The sequence below is a fragment of the Mytilus galloprovincialis genome, chromosome 5, assembly GCF_965363235.1.
Source record: "Mytilus galloprovincialis chromosome 5, xbMytGall1.hap1.1, whole genome shotgun sequence".
Taxonomy (NCBI): Eukaryota; Metazoa; Mollusca; class Bivalvia; order Mytilida; family Mytilidae; genus Mytilus; species Mytilus galloprovincialis.
This window is the reverse complement of record NC_134842.1, coordinates 37,048,001-37,063,504: the sequence shown is the minus strand read 5'-3', so window position 1 is coordinate 37,063,504 and position 15,504 is coordinate 37,048,001. Positions and strand designations below refer to the sequence as shown.

The 15,504-nt window shown below is 33.3% G+C and overlaps 1 long non-coding RNA gene across 1 annotated transcript; it reads left to right on the top strand.

The window, feature by feature from the left end:
• Positions 1 to 8,175: 8,175 nt before the first annotated feature.
• On the top strand, positions 8,176 to 15,132 carry LOC143075735 (uncharacterized). Its single transcript, XR_012978400.1, has 2 exons — positions 8,176 to 8,374; positions 14,098 to 15,132. It is a non-coding gene; the product is annotated as an uncharacterized LOC143075735 (long non-coding RNA).
• The last annotated feature ends 372 nt before the right edge of the window (positions 15,133 to 15,504 follow it).

Below are 15,504 nucleotides of genomic sequence, written 5' to 3'. Positions count from 1 at the left end.
ATTATCTTATAAGACTTATGTAAAATGGTTGGGGTTTGGAAAAAATTTAAGCTATTATATATACATAAATTTTCTGCACAGTTTAATTTGTTTATGGAGATCTTGTCATTATTCTTTAAAATTATAACTGATATCTTACAATTTTAAAATGAGAAGATTTATTTTTAAATACTTATAAGTCATAAATAGTAAGATGATATGCTATTAGTAATGAACTATTTGTTTTTTAAAAGTTTGCTTATACTGTACTTGTGATCAAGTTTTTTATCCTTTGTGTGCGCAGCAAGTGCATCTCATAACACATACTTCTAGCCAGAGTTTCAATGTTTTCATACACAGTTGAGTAACAGTTTATGTCCTTGCTAGTACAGTCCATTATGAGCTGCAGTAAATTCCCTTGTTGTATGATCTTCTTGTATGTTGAGGTATCAATTTCATCCATTGTCTGTTAAATTTTTGAGCAGTATTTAGATCTTATTTGCTCTAATTCTTTGCAGTGTAGAATAGAATGTTCTAGATCTTTATTTCCCTGTTCACAGATTGTACACATCGGGTTAACTTTCGGGTCGAACTTAGCTCTTTTGGCTTGGAATATGTACGTTTGAGTACATGAGTTTTTTCTACTCTGTTGATAAAATCTTTTCCTCTTTTGTCTGAAAATATTATTTGTCGGCGCAGAATTTCACATTCTATGGTTCCTGAATTTCGAACAATATTCATGAAGAAGGTAAGTATATTTTTGTCTAATTTGATGGCAATAGGTTCTGCTCCTACCAGGGTATAGACAGCCATATTTGCTGTATTATTTGGAAGCCCTTGAATTTGTCGGAGGATTTTTCTCTCTGCCAGTTCCAGCATATCCTTTTCTTTTGCAAGTAAGTTCATCACCTCAAGTCCGTTTATGCTTCTTGGTACTGCATATGTTCTCCATAGCTTGTATGCGACCATGGGTGAGAATCCCCTTCTGACATGTAACCCAGCTCCAAGAAGGCTGTATATTGTTGCCCTACCGGTTCTTATTTTTTCTGAGATATTTGCACGGTTTTGCTCGTTTCTTTTGATACCTAGATGTTTGGTTTCATTGGTTATATTGATGTCATTGTCTTCAAATTGCAATGTTGATATGTTTGAGCCTTTTGCATTGTATAGAACAGCTTCAGATTTAGTTGGATTGATTTTGACTAGATCTCTGCTTGTATGGTGATGTACTATGTCTAATATTCCTTGTGCATCTGCAATACTATTTGCCAGGACAACAATGTCATCGGCACGTGTTGGTGCAGGGACTTGTATATCACCAATACATGCTCCAAGTCGACTTTTTAATATGCTATCCAGTATGACGTTGTTGTAGCATTTATATAGCGTTGTAGATAGTTTTGCACCTTGTTGAATTCCTTGTAGCACGATTACATCTTCTGTACATTGCCCTTCCCATTTAACCTTAATGCTCATTCCTTTATACAAGTTTCTCAGTAATATCCAGAGTTTTCCTTTTATTTCATAATGGTACAGTTTGTTGAATAGTATTTCATGGTTTAGCTTGTCAAATGCCTTTTCTGCATCAAGAGTTATTAAGATCAGCAGTATCTTTAATTTCTGACTTTCTTCGATTGCTTCTGATGTGAGGAATGCTGCACATAATGATGATACTCCTTCTGTAAAGCCTCTTTGCAGGGAGTTTTGCATGTTGTTAAATACAGAGTCAACTCTATCCTTCAATATACTTTGTAATATTTTTGCAAAGGTTTTAGTTACAGTTATTCCTCTATAGCTAGATGGTAATGTTTTGTCTTTTTCTTTCTTTAAGATTGGTGTTAGAATCCCTGTCTTTAGGACGATTGGTACATCCAAATATGTTAAGATTAAATTTACAGATGTACTATAAAGGGAGTTAACTCTTCCATCCCATGTTGTAGTGTTCTGCCGAAATTCCTTCTTCATCGGGTGCTTTTCCTGCTTTCAGTTTTTCTATAGCTTTATTTACTTCCTTTACATTAACAAGATCTATGCCTTGACCTTTTTCCCTTTCTATGGATTCTATTATATTATTTTGTATTTCTACTAGCTCTAGTTTTTCAGTGTCAAAATTTTCCTCTATTGTTGGTGTAGCTAGTTGTTGGAAATGTTCTTGCCAGATGTTTATTATGCTTGGTCCATCTTCTGCAGTCTTTTCATTTAGTTTCAGTATCTTGGTATTAGTAAGTGGTGTTTTTCTTTGCATGTTGATAAGCTTGTAAAACAGTTTTGTATCTGCATTTGAAGCTTTCATAATTTTTCCCGTTGTTGATTCTCTCTGCGAGGCATAGGCTTGTCTTTGTGCTTTTCGAAGTATTCTCTTTGCAGCTGTCATTTTGATTTTGAGCGCATTACTTCTTTCTTGAGGTGCTCCATATTGCCTCCATACTTTATATGCATTTTTTGATTGCTTTGATGCCTTATCTATTTGTTCATTCCATATCGCCTTTCCCTTTGATTTGATTTTGATTTTTCTTCTATACTTTGGGATTGCCGCTTCTCCGGCTTTATGTAGCAATTTTTCTAGATTTCTTTTTTCTTGCTCAATGATTCCTTTTGATTTTTGCATGAGTTTTGGTAGATCTTTATTGATGACTTCCTTATAAAGGAGTAGGTCCGGTAAGGGCCGATTTTGGCCCCAAATTTCAGTTTCATCTAACGAGATATTTAGGACACTTTTTAAACACTTAAGTGTCTATTTCAATTGATTCGATTAGTTTATGTTAAAGATTTTAGCTGATTCGGTCATTAAAAACGCTCGGATTGAAGCTTAAATATGAAAAATCTATCAAATATGCCAAAAAACGTCACTTTTCAGATGGTTTTCGTCAAAAATGAATGTGGCCGCATCCGTGTTCATCCTCAACCTTTATATATGTTATGTATTATCATCAAATACAACTTACATTTCAATATTATGAATGAACACGAATGCGGCCACTTTCATTTAAGACGGAAAACGTCTAAAATTTAACTAAAATGCTATAATTGTGAAGATTTCAGTAATTTAGCATGACTTTATGATGCTAGTACACGATATATGTGCATTGTATTGTCAAAAACAGCACATATTTATGTAGCAGAAGTATTCTACTTTCCAAAAAATAGCTAAAAGATGACATTTTCACAATTTTTCAAAACTGCTTAATTTTGGGGCCAAAAAGGGGTCTTACTGAACCTACTCCTTTGATGGTCGCAGTCCGTCAATTTAGGTTTTGCTATGATAGTTGTTGCTTTTTCCCTGACTTTTTTCAGTTGGCTATTCAGTGTCAAGATAACAGGTACATGGTCCGAGGTATTCTCTGGGTCAGTATCAAGGACATCAATTTGTTTGATTTTATTAATGATTTCTGAGTTACTTTTGAAGAGGAAGTAATCAATTTGTCCTTTCGATATACCATTCTGGTGATGTCTCTTTTACTGGGCATTTCTCAGTATTTCCTATACATTTTTCCTTGCAGAATGTCTTTAGGATTTTATCATGAGGTGTCGAGCGTCTATCAAGTGACCCGTTCATGTCTCCACATACTATAATTTCGTGTGTGTCTTTATATTTCTCTATCATTTCATCAATTTGAGCCAATGTATCTTTGTATTCGATGTCTGCATTTTTGTTATCTGATGGCATATATACATTTATAAGACATATTGGTTTGTCTCCTTGTTGAATATGTATGGCTTGTATTCTATTTCCACCGTCTATCAGTTCCTTTATATTTTCATTAATTTCTTTTTTCCAGATTATGGCTACTCCACCATATCCCCTTTTCATTGATACGTTTAAATCAGGGTCGTCATTATCATCAACACTTTTAGCTATGTATCCGCTATTTTCAGTAATTTCAGCTATGATTTTCTTTTCCGCATTGAAAAGCCAGTGTTCTTGAATGCATAACACATGTACATCCCTTAACAAGTTTTTGATATAGCGGGCGTTTGATTTCACATTTTGTACATTGAGTGTACCTATAATGATATCCTCCCTTTTATCTTGTTTGATCGGCCGCTGCCTAAAAAATGATTTGGTTTCTTTCTATTCCCATCTCCTTTTGCTTCTAGATTGTCAGCCTGAACTAGTCCCCTTAGATGCTTAGGACCACCAACATTGGTCCCCCTTTGAGAGGGGAACTTCTGATGGCAGTCCGCTTCCAGCAGGGCGTCCCCACTAGAAGCCGTTGTTATAAGACCGTGACATCTACTTGATGGCTTACTTCTGTATGTACTTTGACTTTATCATTTTTTGCGGCAGCTGAATTTGTCAGATTGATTGTCAGTCTAGCCTCTTCTGTTGGTTCTTTGTCGATTTGGTTAATATTATCCTCCTGTTTTGTTAGATGTTGCAATTGTTTTTGTCTTTCAATTTCTTCTGCATGACTTTGTTTAGCTATTACTGGCATGCTTGTTCTTTGGTCATAAAATATTTTATTGATGTTTCTTTGACTTTGTTCCTTTCTGCTTGTCTGTTGTTGACTATATCCTTGGTGGTGATTATATATTTTGTGGTATAGGTTGTGGAGTCATCCTATATTGTTGTCTGTATAAATGTGCATTTTGTATCATGTTAGTGTTGATACTGCCAGTTGGTTGGCATGGTTGGTACATGTATACTTCTATAGCCAGGGTAATGGTGGCTACTTTGGCTATTTACAGGTATAGCCTGTATTCTGCTATTGTGGTACATTGGCGCTTGAATATGGCCAGGATTTATTCTGCTCTGCTCCGTTGGTATTTGGCTATAGTGTGGAGGTGCCGTAGATGTCATGAATAGTGGATTGGCTTGGTTAGGAATCCTGGATTGCTGATTTATAAGCTGTACACCAGTATGCTGATCACCCATTTGGTGTTGGTTTGAGTTCCTAGTATTGTCTATATTCTGATTATAAGGATAATATTCATGACTTCCTGGTCTTTGCCACATTCTTACTTCGTGTACCTCTTTCTGTAATTCCATTATTTGCAGTTTGTGTCGTAATTCATTCATCTCCATTTGATGTTTTATTCTTAGGTCTCTATTTTCCATTTCTACATGTTCTAGTCGGAAGTTGTTCAGCATCATATCGACTTTGTTTATAGTCTGTTCCTGCGAATTGTTGCTATAGCCACAATTTGTCTGGTAGGTTTTTAAGTTACTTTTGTCAATAGTGCTTTCTTCTGATTGCATCCTAAGTAGTTTGATTGTATTTCTATAGTCTCTATTGGTATCTTCCATTGTGACTAGTCTTGCTCTGCATTATGCTAATTGATCTTCAAGCTGTTGAGTAGTTTCATTTATATTTTTGCACTTATATTGTCTTTTCGGTTTTGCCTTGATGTTTTTTGGCTCATCTACATTTTCTATTTGTTCATTCCTGCTGTTCTGTACCATTTGGTTATGCTGTTTGTATGAAGCTGTTTTGTTCATTTCTAGCATGTCTAGTACTTCTATGTTAGAATTTTCTAGTTGGACTGTCTTTAGATGTATTGTCTGGCATATTTTTAACTATATGGCCTATTTCGCTATAATCCTCTGTCGAGTCTTGTTCTTCTACAAGTACTTTTGGTATTGTTTCTTCTGTATCTATAATTGAGTTATTGCTTCTCATTGATATATTTACCACGTCCATGTCCATAATAGAGCAACTCCTACATGAATATTGTTCTTCTTCAGTTTGGCTTATCCTTACAGGATCAATGTTTTCACATGTATAATGAAACAGTTGACTGCATGCAATACAATATATGGATGTTTCTGGTTGTGCTGTCTGATTGCATATGTCGCAGTAGTTATGTATAGTAGACATGTTGACTGCACTTGTGTCCTGACTGGGTGTTGGTTCATCTTCTGACCATTCAATGGCTCTATTCCAGTTACTTAATAATTCTTTGTCTGCATTTTGTATACATTCTGCCCCTTTGAATACTAGTATTCTATTTATGTGGTTGGTTTTAGGTTGATTATTTGTTGCAAGTGATTCATTCTGTTTCCACTTATTTCTATATCAGCTTCATTTCTCTTGATTATATGTTTATCTGTTCCTCTATCTGTTTGTTGTAGATCTTATAGTTCCCTCTTGATTTCATTCTTTCTTTTATATCTTCAATGTGTGTCAGGAAAAGTTCCATACATTGGCCATTAACCTCTACCTTTGATGTAGTATGAAATAAATTGATACGATAGAGTTGTGTGTTATTACTTCTATTTCTGACCGAATGTGAAGTTCTGATGCATAGCCCTTGATTATCTTGCTGGTGTTTGGGCAAGAGCTTGTATGCTGAGTGTTGTTCAAAGTATATGTCTATTTCCCCCTTTAAAACTTCATAAGCAGCTGCTGATAGCTCTAGGATGTAGTTTTGATGTTTCTGTCAATTTTTATGTCCATTTCTCTATAACATGCTTCTAGTTTTTTGTCCAAGGCCCTGGTTTTATTGATACTAAAGTTTTCATATTTAGCTGGTGTATAGGGCTGAGGTTTGCTCTTGGTTCTTGCTGATGTTCTAGTCTGGATACTCATTTTTCACTTTAGATATTGTTGTTTTCTTTTAGCAAGGAAGTTCTATGTAGGTTAATGTGCAATCAGCGGGGCGTCCCCACTGAAAGCTAGCTTTGATTAGAATTTTCCAGTTAACTTTTATATCGTCCGATATCAGGGTTTAATGAGTATGTAGATATATATATCTCTATATTTGCAGGTTATACAATATAGACTGGTGTCATATAAAAGCTGTTAATATTTCTATATATGAATGTAATTGTATATGGAATAGATAAATATTGTTGGTATAAAGTTTATATATGTATAGTATACTATTCTACTCTATCTATAACATTGATGGAGAATTTTGGTTGCTATTCTTCTCATCCAGAGCTTTGCTAGTAATAAATTTGGATGTACACCGCCAGTTCTGTATAGATTAATGTGTAGTATTCGTCAGTACCGCCTTTTCTTTTAGATGTTTTTCGAATGTCAAGATCAAATTTTGGTGATTTTTCTGCTGATTGATTAATTTCTTGGTTGAAGATTTTTAAAAGGTATAACTTGTTTTGAAGTGTTTGGTCGTCTTCACTGAAAATGTCCGGGTTTGTGTGGCCTTGAGATCTGTTCCAACGCTGAATAGAGTATGGCGGTATTTCTAAGAAGATGATTTTTGATTTTGGTTTTATTTTAGTGATGAGTTCCTTAAGTTCGATGAATTTTCTTCTTAGATATCTGACGTATGAGTCGTTTTGGTTCACAAGAGAGATGTATCTGGTAGTTCTGTTAATTTCAGTTAAATTACAAGTTCCTAGCCAAATATAAAATGTGATGTCTTTGTGTTGATGACAGATTGATGGTAATTCTTTTTCGTCCCAATCAATAGCTTGCTGTACTTTTTGTTCTTTTTTTGTGATGAATTTTATGTTTAGGAAATCTTTAGTTGTTATAGCTCTCTTTATGTTGTTTCCTTTACTATCAGAGATAATAATGGGTTGGCTTTGGGCTGTTTTATCCTGAATATCTCTCTTATTTACTATGAAGTATCTGCTTGACTTTATAATTTTATTCTCAGACATGTATCAATCTTTTGAGGAACAGAATACTAGGTTTTCTATCAGTCCAACACAGGATATTAGTTGAAACACAAGTACAGTGTGTTTAAAAATTTAATTTAACTATTTATCTATGCAGTAAAAATTTTATTTGGAAAATAAAAGGGGAAGGGGTCTAAACAAAGGACTATATGTTCAAAGATATCATGTTCAAAATAAAAGTTTTACAAAAAACCCATATTTGCAACATAACACGAGTAAGTTCGCATTTTGATTAGGATAAATAATGACATGACGTAGGTAGTTTTTTGCCTTAAAGCTTGAAACTTGATATTGTCCAGGTAGTTTCTTCTTTTTGTAACTTTATAGGGTTGTAAAAGCGTTGACCGTGCGTACATTTTTAGAATGAAGCGCTTCTGCACTTCATACAAAATGTACTTCGGTCAACGCTTTTACACCCCAATAAATTTACAAAAAGAAGCATTCAATTCTTAAATGAAAAGAAATAACTCTATTTGGGTATATAAGAAGAAATCTAACTCCATTTTATTTCGTAAACATTTTATAGATTCAGCAGTAGTCAAGGTATATCATTATGCATATATATATATACCTGTACACTTACATCTTGGTGAATAAAACCCGTTGTTGTGCATTTAATTTTAAAGGAACCAGTCAACTGAATAATCCTTATTAAAAACGTCAATACAAACTACCTTTTTAAAGGAAGTGATTTAAATACTACTATGACGATCGGTGTTACACAGTTCATTATACATTTGAAGCAAATGAGGACTGTAGATAAACTTCTGCAAGGCAAGCTACAGATTAATTTACAAATAGCTGTTGGTAAGTGTGACCAACCGCAATATTTACTAAATGAGTCTCTTTACAAGAGACTGTACATGCCTTTAAAATATCGATTTATAAATTTAGTATATTTTTCCCCGTTTTGTCGGGATTTTTGAAAATGGCCTACGAGCAACTAATCATGAATTTATTCGTTTTCATTATTTTTAAACGGATTACATTGCCCTTTTTCTGACCATGTCTACATTTATGATAGTTGTTTGTAGACGGAAAACAATGATGACGTACACAACTCATTCCTGGTATATATGATTAGTTTATGTGATGCATAAATAATTATAATATCTGTATTTAAATCCACAAAGGTAATGACAGCCGGTAAGCCGGACTAATTCTATGCTAGTTTGTAAACAGATAGATGTACACTACACAACTTCACAATCATATATGTATTACACAGGGAACATGCCAAACTAATTTGTATTAAACATTTAATGTAAACATTTGTTTCCTAGGTTTTATACAACTTATTTTGCCACAGAAAAATTCTTTCAAATATGAAATTTACTGTATTAAATTGGACCAAAATTGTATGATTAAATGATGATATTTCAAACTTAAAAGACAGGACGAGCAAGTTATACATGTTCAAACATTTTTTTTTATGAATATATCAATGCTAAATAACATTGTTTTAAAAGGAATATTACTCTGTCGGATTTCAATACTAATTGTTTTTAAAATTTTTGTCTTTTATAATGTGTGTGCAATCACTTTTTTTTGTTCATACACAGTACGTTAGATGCTTGTTTCGAAGTTACTTCTTAAAAATTGTTCTGTTTTGATTGCTGTTTTATCAAAATTCTCAATCAATAAGGTTTCCGTGTATATTTTTGTTTCTTTGCATTATGTCACAGTTTCTTTTATAAGTACTATGATCCCATTAAAGTCTGTCGTGTCCCATTCGTTGATACCAACCGAAGACCTATGCTGGTTAGATATAAACCAGATGTATGAATTCATCATCAAACCCTTTTTCTCCTCCATAGCTATGTCGAACTTTGAGCTAAAAAATTTCGCTATACACATATTTTCTGATATTATTATCAGATCCGTTTCATTTGATATAAACAAAAATTGTTGATGTGATTTTGAAACCAACTCATGTCAACTACATGTATATGTTTAAAATTTACACAGACCACCGTTGGGTGTAAATAAACTATACACATAGCCATGCAAATATTGAAGAAACAATTTGCTTTGCTTTTCTTTTCGTTCCATTAAAAGATCAGCTTTGATTTTTAATTTAAGTAAGTTTAAAGTTTAATTTAAGAAGTGAAAAGGTTGTTTTGATCATTAAATACAAACGTATTATAAGACTTTATTCAATTTCAAACCATATGTATACATGCAATTTATCTAATTGAAATCAGACCGATTCTTCGGAATCTATTTTTTCCCCCATCTTCACTTTAAAGACCTTAGAAAAAAAGGAGTTTTCAAAATTTCTATTTTTATAAGATGTATCAATTAGTCGTTCCATATTTAATGTTTTAAGCCTCCTTGCTCATGATGGTTGACTAGGTTAAATGATATTTGGTCTCTGTTGGTCTTACTTAGACCGGAAGTTGGACCTCTGCAAAGATGGGGTGCCCTTTTGATAGTGCAGGATGTATAGCACACAGCCACATCCTATCGGAATTTGAACGATAAATCAAGTGTCTCCTGTAGAGATGATAGTTACTCTCTGCTTGTAAAATCTCTTTGATAGTCAGTTAGTGGCCAGTTTCAATGTAAACGTAATGTCTCTATCTTAATCACATTCAGTTTTCTGTCACTGGCAGTTATAATAACTACCTCATCATTATCCCGGAGGACCCTTATCAAATAAAATATCTAAGTATTTATTATGGAACGCCACGACTGCCTTATGTTAATAATCAGCATTATACGCAGTGTTCACAGCATTATATGAAGTGATCACAGCATTATATGTAGTGCTCACAACATTATATGAAGTGATCACAGCATTATATGCAGTGCTCACAGCATTATATGCAGTGTTCACAACATTATATGAAGTGCTCACAACATTATATTAAGTGCTCACAACATTATATTAAGTGCTCACAACATTATATTAAGTGCTCACAACATTATATTAAGTGTTCACAACATTATACGTTTTTTGTTGTATGATGAGATTGATGTATGATGAGATTTATGAATGATGAGATCATTCGGTAAACTTCGTTTTTTAGCGGAAATTACCGAATCCATAATTGGTAAATTACGGTAAATTAATGCCCAGCAAACAAATTTAAACATTTATATTTATATATGTGATCATTAAGGCAGTATACAATATTTAAAACGGATTGAAATAAGTAAATTAAGAAGTATGATCAATTTAACCCAAGTTTATTCCACACCAGGGCATTTTAAACTTATTTTGAGGATTATAGTTTCACCATATTCACAACTTAATATGTATATATATTTATATATTTACTAGAACACATCCGTGATATCGCGGGTCTGTGACTGAATTAAAGAATATAACTATGCGTAAGCCTTATTTTAGTATTGGTATTGTCATCTGATAAAGTCATGCCGATTATAAGATGAAGTTTTCTCTGCTTTTAACATCTTTCTGTTTGAACCCGTCGACCTGGAACTTGTCAATTTAATATTGGTATTATTAATTTTGTTTGGAAAACAAAAGTCTCTGGAAAGGAGTATTTTTTAATCAACAGTTTTGTCCTTTATGAGTTATGAATAAAATTGAATCTTTGATTCGCTGTTTTACGTCTAACAAATTGAAAACTGTACATGCTGTACCTATACGACTTATTTTAAGTCCAGATTTTTATTATTCGTATTGTCATCTTAGAAAGTCATACTGATTAAAGTACAACAATCGGGAACAATGTGACAATGATTGAATTAAGTAGTTTCAACCCTGTGATTACGACCCGTGTATATAGCAAAATCTTAAATACAGCGTTTCGTGGTACTCTTGTCAGATGCGGAACGTACAGATAATGTAATAGTTAACAGGTGAATATATTATTGGTATCGATTCGACCCGGAACTTCTTAATTATTGGCAATATTAATTATGTGGAAAACAAAAGGGTCTGGAGTGATGTTATTTTTAATCAACAGCATGGTACTATATTAGTTATATATACTTTCAGATCAGTACTTATAGTGTCTTTTTATTGTTGGGATATACAAGTACCCGCCAACATGCACGTTCACTCTATTTTCTTGTTAGATCAAATGTATTTATATTTGTACCCATCTAACGAGTTAATATAAAAAAGAAGATGTGGTATGATTGCCAATGAGACAACTATCCACAAAATACCAAAATGACACAAACATTAACAACTATAGGTCACTGTACGGCCTTCAACAATGAGCAAAGCCCATACCGCATAGTCAGCTATAAAAGGCCCCGATACGACCATGTAAAACAATTCAAACGAGAAAACTAACAAGCCTTTTACAACTGATTTTCATAGTTCGTTCTTATGTTGTTCTGTTACGCCACTGTCCCAGGTTAGAGGGAGGATACCAACATCCCGCTAACATGTTAAAACCCGCCACATTTTGCATATATGTGGCCGTCCCAAGTCAGGAGGAGCCTTTATTTCAGTGGTTGTCGTTTGTTAATTAATGTGTTATATACATGTTAGTTTTTCGATCGTTTGTTTGTACATAAATTAGGAATATTTTTCGTTTATCATTTCGGGGCCTTCTATAGCTGACTATCCGGTATGGGCTTTCTTCATTGTTGAAGGTCGTACTGTGGCCGTTTAGCTGTTTAAAATTTCTGTGATGTCATTTTGTCTCTTGTGGAAAGTTGTTTCATTGGCAAGCATACCACTTTTATATATATACATGTATGTACCGTGCAAACTGACGAACAAACGTAGTAAATGTTTTATGCATCCCCACAAACTCAATTTTCATAACAGATGATAACTTTAAATGAAAATGTTAAACAGGGTCTTAAAAGGGTAAATTTTTCTATGAGAGTTTAAATTTCTATATAAGACTGCTGATCATATTTAGAAGACAATCTTAGTACTTGCCGTGCTAAAAAGCTTGTAAAAAAAAATGGAATAATTGATGTAAAGTTATGTTTAACACCTACAGTGAAATGCTTTAAACTGCATTTTCCATATCTGTTAGATACTTATTCATGTAAAAATGCCAAATTCTGAAAATCGATGCCAAAAATGACTCTATCATGACATATATAAGCTAGGGTAATATGGCACCTATGTGTTATAGAAGGCTGACTGTTTTATTTAAAAGGTAATTAAGCTTTTTAAAACTGAGTACGGACTATAAAATGGCACCTTGCTAAATTTCTTCAGTAGGAAATGAACTCGAGAATATATCATACAAATTTTACTACGATATTTCATTAAATAAACTTTTTATTATTTAACTATCATTTTGCCATTCGTATTTCTTACGACGAACAGAACTACTTCAATCATTCACCTCTCAGTTTCGTCTTTTCCTTTCTTATTTCAATCAGTTTTAAATATTGTATGCTACCTTATGATAACATGATTTTAATAACTTTTTAAATTTGTTTGCTGGGCATTACCGTAATTTACCAAATATGGATTCGGTAATTTCCGCTAAAAAACGAAGTTTACCGAATGATCTCATCATTCATAAATCTCATCATACATCAATCTCATCATACAACAAAAAACGTATAATGTTGTGAACACTTAATATAATGTTGTGAGCACTTAATATAATGTTGTGAGCACTTAATATAATGTTGTGAGCACTTCATATAATGTTGTGAACACTGCATATAATGCTGTGAGCACTGCATATAATGCTGTGATCACTTCATATAATGTTGTGAACACTACATATAATGTTGTGAACACTGCATATAATGCTGTGAGCACTTCATATAATGTTGTGAACACTGCATATAATGCTGTGAGCACTGCATATAATGTTGTGAACACTGCATATAATGTTGTGAGCACTGCATATAATGTTGTGAACACTGCATATAATGTTGTGAGCACTGCATATAATGTTGTGAACACTGCATATAATGTTGTGAGCACTTCATATAATGTTGTGATCACTTCATATAATGTTGTGAGCACTACATATAATGCTGTGATCACTTCATATAATGCTGTGAACACTGCGTATAATGCTGATTATTAACATAAGGCAGTCGTGGCGTTCCATAATTTATTGTTAATTTATTCTCGTCCTGAGCATGCATGAAATATTTGCCACGTGACGTTATACAACCATGACCCATTAGAATTGTGTTTTCATCTAGTCACAGCGCTGCGGTTAAATTTTAATTTGCAACCAATGACGACGAAAGACAACGTTATATAATAAGTATATCAAGAAGTAAGCATCCGAGATATAGAAAAATAGTAAGTCATTCGACTAAAAGTGTAAAGCTTGCAATTAGGCAACACAATCCAAAGGGCATTAAAACATATTAAAAAGTATAGGAGAACGTTCTTTATCAGAACTTGAACTTTTTTTGAACGAATATTCCAACCAATTATTCTTGTTTTTACCAAAGATTTCAAACTTTGCAGACGAAAAATATGACAACACACGGGAAAGCAATTTTCGCACTCACTTTTTTTTAAATTCTGGACACACATATCAGTCTATTATTCTAAATCATTGTGTTCATGAAATTAGACTGCTTGGTACTAAAATTTCATTTATTTCCAGTGCCTAACATCGATCAATATCAACATTACACCAAAGAATGGAAATGTTTCAGTTAATGGACGAAAAAGTTCGACAAGGCCATGATCCAGCTGTTGTATACAAAAGTCCTCTTTCTGATTTCTCAAATTCTACAGTATCCGCCTTTCCAAACTCTCCTACCGCTATGAAATACAAGAAAGCGTTTAATATGTTTCGTGAAGCAAATTCATTGCTATGTCGATATGCAAAATCAAAGGTTGAAACAGATAACGACTGTGATTTCTTGGAACCAGCTTTCCATGGCTATGCTGAAGCAGAGATGTGCGAAAGCCATTTGTATAACTCATATAGGCCTCCTGGAAATACGTTTGACCTCATAAGTCAGTACCTTACACGGAGACCGGATGACATATTATCCGAATATTTTAAAAATATTTTAGAACACAACAGGAATGAATTACTTGTATCCACATTTGAAAGTCTGCAAATATCCATTCGCTCAAAGGAAATACTAGCTGCCAAAGTAAGCAAAGCCAGTGCTAACTCCAATTTAAAACGTCAAATTCTTTCTACTTTGTATAATAGATTAGGTTCATTGTATACTATCACACAACAAGGAGTTCGTGCTATGGACTCTTTCCAGAAATCATATGATATTGACAATGATCAACATGATTCTCTCTTCGGCATTGCATATAGTCAACGTTATAAACATCCAGAAAAGGCTGTTAAATTGTTTCATAGGTACTTAGATGCTGCACCAGACTGCGATAAAAAGTATTTTGATGCATATTATGCCCTAGCAGAGATTTATATTTTGTTTTATAGAAACAAAACAGACGCTGAAGAATATTACCGCATGGGGTTAAATGCTGAAAATAAACAGTTGCCGTTTATAATGCTCGATGACACATCTTCGAAACGTATAGCGAAGCAGTTACTCGAGCTGCCGTCTACAATGGCTGAAAAGTACATTCAGTTCATTTTACATAGAAACAATACTTAACGAACGTGTGTGCTTTCTGCTCCGTTTAAACAATAAAAAATGTAAACATGTTTTTTTCCATGACTGTAGTAAGAATACTACTGTTTATATTGTCAAAATTATTAACTTAATATTGGGATATTAAGATTAACGGGTCATGAATCTCTTTTTGAAATATCTTTATTTCCTAGTATTCTTAGGGGTTTATTCCCGAGTATGCGATATATTTTTCCCCTCCAATTTTTATATTAAACAGTTTTCTATTTTTATGATATTTTTCTATTACTTATTTTGCTAATTGTTATTTTGTTAATTTGCAATTTTCTGTTGTATCTAGTAATATGTTAACCGAATTTATATATAAAAAAAAAGGAAACATCAGCATACAAACTAAAACAATTGAATCAGAGAAAGTGTTATTATAGTAGCAACTTATTTCACTA